Source organism: Lepidochelys kempii, chromosome 24 (assembly GCF_965140285.1).
Source record: "Lepidochelys kempii isolate rLepKem1 chromosome 24, rLepKem1.hap1, whole genome shotgun sequence".
NCBI classification, from domain to species: domain Eukaryota; kingdom Metazoa; phylum Chordata; order Testudines; family Cheloniidae; genus Lepidochelys; species Lepidochelys kempii.
The window spans coordinates 3663292-3669764 of record NC_136403.1 but is presented as its reverse complement, the minus strand read 5'-3'; the positions used below and the strand labels follow the sequence as shown (position 1 = coordinate 3669764).

General features: G+C 50.5%; 1 long non-coding RNA gene across 1 annotated transcript; it reads right to left on the bottom strand.

Moving 5' to 3' along the window:
• Window positions 1–349: 349 nt before the first annotated feature.
• On the bottom strand, window positions 350–2168 carry LOC140902802 (uncharacterized). The gene is made up of 3 exons (XR_012156116.1): window positions 2004–2168; window positions 1477–1593; window positions 350–704 (listed from the first exon to the last, which is right to left on the bottom strand). It is a non-coding gene; the product is annotated as an uncharacterized LOC140902802 (long non-coding RNA).
• Between the last annotated feature and the right edge of the window lie 4305 nt (window positions 2169–6473).

Sequence of the window (6473 nt, the reverse complement as noted above, 5' to 3'; positions counted from 1 at the left end):
TTCCCCTGCTCTGTGGATGCTGCTAAATCCTCTCCAGCTAGAGACGCGTTTCTCCCCAGGGCTCGTGAAGACTCTTCTAATCTGAAGAGCATGTTATTATTGCCTGTGGGATGTACCACCCGGAAGGTAATTTCACAACCTTTCCCTGGGGAGGAGACCCCTCCGACCCCCACACCTCAAGGACAGGCCATGCTCCCTCCCTTCTCAAATGGTACAAGTCCTGCACCGTGCCGGTCTCACTGCAAGAAGCAGCACGCCGAAGAAGTTAGTTCGCCAAACAGGGCTGTCGCCTTGGTCTCTGGTTACACGAAAATGGTTTTAAATGGGGGAAAGAAATGAACACAAGCAGTCCTGGGGGTGATCACAAGCCCAGGGTTGGCGGGAACCCTACGGTTACAATATTGACAGCCCATCAGCCCCTGTGCACCGAAGGAGCGGGTTTCATTCCTGGTAGAGTTAAAGTTCTGTCCCGTCTGCGAACGCCATCAAAAGGTGGAAACCCTCAGGTGAGAATAAAAGGTGTGATGGGAAGCAATGGCCCACGTGCATCCAACAGCACAGAGCCACCTGCTCCCAGGGGAAGTTCTGCTGGGCTATACGGAAGGATGGGAGAGGGTCGGAGTGGCAGCAGATTTCAGAGGACAGCAAGGATCTAAGAACTGGGTGACTGGAAATCCGAAGTGATGACAAAGATCTGGAGATACCTACAAGGGAGAAAATTCTCTTTATTAAAGACCTCCCCCCCGAATGGGTTGCTGCTCTCTTACCTTTCCGAGCCACCTGGATCCCTCTTGGTCTCTCTTCCCCGCTCGCTCTGTCTGTCGCACACGACTTGTGCATTTCATCACATGCCGCGTTAGGGTTACTTAAAATGAAAACCCAGCACTCCACACTCCCAGGAGGGCGTCCGCGGTTGCAAAGACAATCGCGTTAACCCTCGCAGGTCTCCAGCTGCCGACCGCTGCATGCTGCGGGAGATGGCAGCCCCAGGTCTCGTCTCCTCCTTGCGCGGGCTCCCCGGTTGGGAGAGGAAGCTCGGTGAACGTGGTTCGTTTCTCCCCACCCCCTACCCCATTCCCAGGCAGAAATTCTACGGCCATTATCTGCAGCCGGTGCTGGGAGCTGTTCTCCGCAGCGACCCCTGCTGGGAGCGATGGGTGGCAGAGACACCAGGCTGTGGTCTCTCCTGCCATAGGCAATGAGCAAAGCAAATGCCCATGCTAATAAGAGGTGGCAGTCTCTGGGAAGGGAGCAAAGGGCCCAGCAAGAAAAGGGGGAAAGAGTTCCCTCACTCTTCGGAGGGGGAGTAACTAACCGGAAGGGGCTGGGATTGGATCTCGCTTAGCTGCTGAAGGACACCTACTAGAGACCTTGGCTGGAGCTTTCCAGGGCCCAGCTAGGGGTGGGGAAGCCCAACAAGATGGAATATGGAACCTGAGTGCTCCAAAAAGGCACAACACCCAGTTACCTGCCTACCGTGGAGCTGCTAGAGGAGGGCGCCAATATCTGGAGGTCTCCACGGAGATCAGGGCTTGTTGTGCTGGGCATGGCGCAGAAAACGGAGGACAGGCCCCGCAGCGAAGAGCGTACAGTCTAAATAGCCAAGACAGACAAGCAGCAGGAGAGGAAGCAGAAAGCAACTTAAGCAGAGCCAGGCACAGGACCCGATCTCTGGGCAACTGGTCTTGCACCCGGACCATGGGGTCACGTGGCCGGAGGGCTGGCAGTTGAGACAGGACGCACTGAAGGCGCCCGGTGGCACATCCCACCAGCTGAAGCTTCTGTTCCACGCGTTCTCTAGAGGGAGCGTTCAGAGACACCTTATTGCCCCACTGCTGGGGGAGTAGAGATTGGTATTGGCCATTGGGCAAGCAGGAGTGGGACAGCAGCAGCCGCCTTTGGCCATTGCAACACAGGGTGCGTTGGCATGTGTTACTTAGCTCCTCTAGGTAACGCGGGCACAGCCCGGCAGCCCTGTGCTGCTAACAACTCCCGCTTCTCACCTCCAGATGTTCTCGTCCTGGGCCCAGTTCGGCTATGCCTCCTGCTTCCAGCTCGTGTTGTTGGTGCCGGGCTGCTGCCACCTTCCGGCGCCTGCGACGAGGGCAGCTCTCTAGAGGATGCCTGGGGTGCCGCACGTCTTGCTTCTCCACTCACGTAATGGGCGGTCTTGGGGCTAAGGCACTGAGCTAGCGACCTGGGTTCAACTCCTGCCTCTGCCACAGACTCTGTAGGACGGGGACAATAATCCTTCTAACTTGCCTAATTAAACAGACCGGTCCAGACCGGGACCATGGGCCTGATATGGACTGAGCCCTCAGGACTCAGAATCATGAGAGCACTGGGGAGGTCTCCAATGGTGGGAAAGACCCAGTGAGTTGCCAGAACTAGGGTTTTTCATCCCAGCCTGTTCTGAAACAGGGAAGGATGTCTCAGAGATGCAGCCAAGCCGTTCTCCTCCAAAATCACTAGCTCAGATCCAGCCCAGGATTGAAAATCAAGACTCAATGGCACCTGTGTGAAATGAGTCAGTGGGGCTCAGTCCACTTCTAAGGGGAGAGGTGTCTACGCTACAGGAAATCATCATTACTCAGGGCCTTATTCACGCACCCTGTTGACAGCCGGAGGACTGGACACCCTCAAGTTGCAGTCTCTCTCGGTACTGATACAACCTGCAGGTACTGCAGTGCCTGTGTACATCACAACCTTTAATGCATTCACCCTCCCGACACCCTGTCCGGTTGGCCAGGGCTGTTATTCCTATTTGACCAACGGGAAACTGCCACAAAGAGGCTAAGTGAGTTGCCCAAGGTCAGATAAGAAATCTGTGGCTGAACGGGGACTTTTTGAACTCACCCCTTTGAAGCACATCCCAAGCACTGCCCCAGGTAGGAAGGAAATGCATGAAGGAAGTTTGGCCTTCTGCTATCCCTGCTCTGCGCAGCGTTAGCTCTCCTAGCTCCAGTCAAGAACTTTTTTAAAAAGAAACAATCCCCAACAGAGAGTTTGAGGAAGAGCAGCTAATGGCTTGCTTGGCTCTCCGCATCTCTGCAACCTGACGCTCAGGGGAACGCGGGGTTTGCCCAAAGGGAAGGTTGGCCCACAAGGGATCCCTTGGTCTCTCTGCAGCATTTGGCATGGCAATCTCTGCTCAGCACTTCAGGGCTGCCTAGCACAAGGCCCCGGCTCCACTGGGATTTTAGCCACTTGCACAAACCCGGCACAGCCGTGACTTGCACCCGTGCCGTGTGACTGACACGGGTGCAGTTCTGTGTCGGTTTCAATCATGCCATGCTGGTGCACGCTGTGTCAGCACTCGGCCTTCGCACCAGAGGCTAAAACACCAGTTGCATGAGGCTGAAGTGATGCCGTTGGCGGAAACACAGCCAGGCTGTGACTCTGAGGAAGAAGCCAGGATGGGTCAGGTTGCTGGGTCTGAAACTCCCTTGCCCTGAGCCTGTCAGCAGTGTAACCGGGTTCAAAAGGAGAAGTTCATGGAGGATAGGTCCGTCAATGGCGATTAGCCAAGTTGGTCAGAGAGGAAACCTCTGGTGTCCCTAAACCTCCGACTCCCAGAAGCCAGGATTGGATGACAGTGGATGGATCACTCGCTAAATGCTCTGTTCTGTTCGTTCCCTCTGAAGCACCTGGCACTGGCTACTGTGGGAAGACAGGACACTGGGCTAGATGATGTGACCCAGGACACCGATCTGACCCAGCATGGCTGTTCTTTGGTGCAGTCATTTACACCAGTGCAAAGTGGGTGTAAAATCAGAAGGGCAGCATTTTGCGCCCACTTTGCACTAGTGTAAATGACTGCACAAGGTGCAGGGCAAAGGAGAAGTGGAACCTCTGGGTAGGTCTACACTGCCATTAGGCATCTGCGGCTGGCCTGTGTCAGCTGATTCAGGTATGCAGGGCTTGGGCTCTGGGGCTGTTTAACTGTGGAGGAGTCGTTCAGGCTCGGGCTGGAGCCCAGGCTCTAGGACCCTATTAGGGTGGGGATCTCTCTCTGGTAGGGCTCATGCTATTGACCAAACCTCCTGAACTCAGCCCAGCCATCCTCTTCACATTCCACATATCGCCAGGGATATTCCACATATGTCCCATTCTTTGTTCACTTACATAGAGAGAAGAGATCAATAGATGTCCCCTCTGCAAATCAATGCACTGCTTTGCCTCGTTCTTTGCTTTAACTCCAGACAGGCAATGAGAAGCGATGAGGCCTTTTAATTCACTACCTCCTGCCCCACAGACCTGGGAGTTGATGAAGATTGGAAGAGAGGGCTGGGGAATTAAAAGCGCGGCTATTTGCTGGTTAAATCCACCGGCGCTCACATGATGGAAATGGGATAAATGCACTGGGCTGATGGATGTGGAATGTGTGTGCTGGGGATGCGGTGTGTGACTGTGTTTGAGTGAGCAAGTTAAGTAAGAGAAGTGTGTGTCAGAGAGAGAGAGAGATACAGGAGCAGTATGCGTGAGAGAGGGCGTCTGACTGAGACCCAGTGGTATGGGTGTGTTTGTGGAGAGAGGGTGTATGTTATAGTTCTTGTCTAAACTAAGATCTAAAAGTAGGAAGCTAGATCAAGTTACCTAGCTTGATCAAATTAACACCTTCTAAATCTTGCAACAAAGCTTGTTCCCAGCTCTGTCCCCATATCTATTCAAGGGACACCATCATAGGACCTAATCACATCAGCCCCACTATCAGAGGCTTGTTCACCTGCACATCCACCAATGTGATATATGCCATCATGTGCCAGCAATGCCCCTCTGCCGTGTACATTGGCCAAACTGGACAGTCTCCTTGCAAAAGAATAAATGGACGTAAATCAGACGTCAAGAATTATAACCTTCAAAAACAAGTTGGGGAACACGTCAACCTCCCTGGACACTCAATTACAGAACTAAAAGTTGCAATTATTCAACCAAAAAAACTTCATAAACAGACTCCAAAGAGAAACTGCAGAACTGGAATTAATTTGCAAACTGGACACCATTAAATTAGGCTTGAATAAAGACTGGGAGTGGATGAGCCATTACACAAACTAAAAACTATTTCCCCATGCTAATTTCTCCCCTACTGTTACTCACACCTTCTTGTCAACTATTTGAAATGGGCCAGCCTGATTAGCACTACAAAAGTTTTTTTTCTCCTGCTGATAATAGCTCACCTTAATTGATTAGTCTCGTTAGAGTTGGGTTGGCAACCCCCATTTTTTCATGTTCTCTGTATATTATATCTTCCTACTGTATTTTCCACTGCATGCATCTGATGAAGTGAGCTGTAGCCCATGAAAGCTTATGCTCAAATAAATGTTAATCTCTAAGGTGCCACAAGTCCTCCTCGTTTTTTGCTGATACAGACTAACACAGCTGTTACTCTAAATCTCTACTGGAGACCAAGCAATTACACTTTAGAACATGAGTTAAAGCCTCGGTCACTCAGTCTAATGCCAAACACCTTTAAATCCAAGGGTTTGTCTACATTTAAAAAATTAATTCAGATTAGAGGTAGAAGATGAATTTAAAATGCACTAGCTATTCCGGAATAACTCTACGTGTTATTCTTACTGGAGTCGGAGTGCCTTGTTCCTCTTTAGCTTAATCCAGCACTCTTACTTCAGAATAAGCGTTTCCACACATGGAGTTACTTCAGAATTGCTACTCCAGAATAACCCGATGAGTAGCCAAGCACCTAGTCTAGATAAGACCAAAAGATAAATTGTGTGTTGAGTGAGTGAGAGTCACTGTGGTGTGCGTGAGCACAAGCTATGCAGTTGTGACTGTTTCGTTTGAGAAAAAGTATAACACATGAACAAAAGTGAGACTGCATGCCTGGTGAAAGCAGGAGACATGCACAGGAGTGAACCAAAGAAGTGGCCAATAGCACAGAGCCCTAATTCTTCTCTAGCTCCCTCTCAGGCAAGCAGGCAGGATGAAAGAGCGGGATCACTTGGAAGGGTCAGGGGGTACAGAGAGAGGGAGAGATACCAGCGTGGCTCACAAAACCATAACCATATTTTGTGGGAATTTTTCAACCCCCGCTCCCCCCGTTTTTCAGGATTTTAAAAAAAAAAAGTCAAAATTTTGAAATTTTAGACTTTTTGATCGGCAGAACATTTAGCCCAGCTGTATTGCTGGTCTGAAAATCTGATATTTTTCAACTAAATTCAGTGTCAAAAGGTTTGGGTGTTTTGATTGAGAATTCAATTTTCAACACAAATTTGTCTCAAAAACTTGCAATTTCCAGAAAGGTTGAGTGTCTCTCTCACTCTTCCTCTCATACACACACACCCTTGTGTTAATGTTCAGATGCTAAGCTGTATCCACCTTGTTCTTTCTGACGTTCGTCAGGCCCAGACATCATGGACCCTGAAGGTTAATTAGGTAAAGGGATGCATGATCCCTTCTGCCTACATGCCACAAAGTTGCTGGACTTTTTTTCCTTACCTGGTCCAAAATATCAC